General features: G+C 45.1%; 1 protein-coding gene across 3 annotated transcripts in view; it reads left to right on the top strand.

Annotated features, from left to right (window-relative positions):
• The window catches only part of GJC1 (gap junction protein, gamma 1, 45kDa), a 33589-nt gene that overhangs the window by 12935 nt on the left and 18489 nt on the right, over window positions 1-2165 (top strand). The window lies entirely within an intron of this gene.

Raw genomic sequence — 2165 nt, 5'->3', positions numbered from 1 at the left:
GTATTTTTAGTAGAGACGGGGTTTTACCATGGTGACCAGGCTGGTCTCAAACTCCTGATTTCAGGTGATCCACCCACCTCGGCCTCCCAAAGTACTGGGATTACAGGCGTGAGCCACCGTGCCCAGCCTTGTGTGTTTCTTTCACAGCTCTGATCCTAAAGATTGGGATTAGGGTCACACAGAACCTGTACATAATTCCATCTGTAATGTAATTCTTTACTAGTGAGTGGTCAAGAAAGAGCCCAAACTCTAGTGCAAGACTGCCTGACTTCAAATTCTGGCTTCATTACTTAATAAGTAGATGATTTTAGGCAAATAATAAAGTTTTTTGGTTTTTGGTTTTTTTTGAGATGGAGTTTCGCTCTTGTTGCCCAGGCTGGGGTGCAATGGCATGATCTTGGCTCACCGCAACGTCCGCCTCCTGGGTTCAAGCGATTCTCCTGCCTCAGCCTCCCGAGTAGCTAGGATTACAGGCCTGCACCATCACGTCTGGCTAATTTTGTATTTTTAGTAGATAGGATTTCTCCATCTTGGTCAGGCTGGTCTTGAACTCCTGACTTCAGGTGATCCGCCCGCCTCGGCTTCCCAAAGTGCTAGGATTGCAGGCCTGAACCACTGTGCCTGGTCAGCAAATTATAAAGTGTTTTTTTTTTTTTTTTTTTTTGAGACAGAATCTGGCTCTGTCGCCTGGGCTGGAGTGCAGTGGCCGGATCTCAGCTCACTGCAAGCTCCGCCTCCCGGGTTTACACGATTCTCCTGCCTCAGCCTCCCGAGTAGCTGGGACTACAGGTGCCCGCCACCTCGCCCGGCTAGTTTTTTGTATTTTTTAGTAGAGACGGGGTTTCACCATGTTAGCCAGGATGGCCTCGATCTCCTGACCTCGTGATCTGCCCGTCTTGGCCTCCCAAAGTACTGGGATTACAGGCTTGAGCCACTGCGCCCGGCCAAAGTTTTTTCTTTCTTTCTTTCTGAGATGGAGTCCTGCTCTGTCATCAGGCTAGAATGCTGTGGTGAGATCTTAGCTCACTGCAACCTCCGACTTCCTGGTTCAAGCGATTCTCCTGCGTCAGCCTCTCAAGTAGCTGGGATTACAGGCATACACCACCACGCCTGGCTAATTTTGTATTTTGAGTAGAGGCGAGTTTCTCCGTCTTGGTCAGGCTGGTCTCGAACTCCTGACTTTAGGTGATCCGCACGCCTCGGCCTCCCAAAGTGCTGGGATTACAGGCGTAAGCCACTGTGCCTGGCTGGCAAATTATAAAATTTTAAACCTAATTTCCTCATCTTTAAAATGAGTTTAATATTAGAATCTATCTGCTGAAATAATTCAAATAGTGTTCATTACATTTGATCTTCAAAAATCCTATGAATTCGGCTGGGCGTGGTGGCTCACGTCTGTAATCCTAGCACTTTGGGAGGCTGAGGCAGAGGGATCAGTTGAGGTCAGGAGTTCGAGACCGGCCTGGATAACATGGTAAAACCCTATGTCTACTAAAAATAGAAAAATTAGCCAGGCGTGGTGGCAAGAGCCTGTAATCCCAGCTACTCAGGAAGCTGAGGCAGGAGAATTGCTTGAACCCAGGAGGCAGAGGTTGCAGTGAGCTGAGACTTCGCCATTGCACTCCAGCCTGGGTGACAGAGCGACACTCTGTCTCAGAAAACAAAAAACAAAACTATGAATTCTGTTTTACAAAAAAACGCGGTTAGTTAATTTGATTCTGTTTGGATATAACCTATAGAAAACTCTTGAGATAAGAATTTGAGAATTACATAAGTTATTACCATGTTGATGCCAACCCATTTTTTAAATTCTGTTTTCTAGTGTAAGACAAGGTAGATTTGTGTCGAAGTTATTTGGAAAATAGACTAAAAATAGCACATTTGATTTCAAATAAATGTTATATAAGCAAACATGATTTTCTTCAGTGTTTAGGTTTTCTTTGTGTGAGTGAATCCTTTTGAATTATGGGCTACCATGAATTGCAGTATTCTTTTTAAAAAATAGAAGCCACTTTAGAAAAAAACTTTTTCAACCTTCTAATTTTTTTTTTTTTTTTTTTTGAGACGGATTCTCGCTCTGTCGACCGGACTGGAGTGCAGTGGCCTGATCTCAGCTCACTGCAAGCTCCGCCTCCCGGGTTTACGCCATTCTCCTGCCTCAGCCT

Source organism: Colobus angolensis, unplaced genomic scaffold (assembly GCF_000951035.1).
Source record: "Colobus angolensis palliatus isolate OR3802 unplaced genomic scaffold, Cang.pa_1.0 Scaffold187, whole genome shotgun sequence".
Classification (NCBI taxonomy): Eukaryota; Metazoa; Chordata; class Mammalia; order Primates; family Cercopithecidae; genus Colobus; species Colobus angolensis.
Note: the sequence above shows the minus strand (reverse complement) of the source record. Positions and strands in the feature narration are given on the sequence as shown.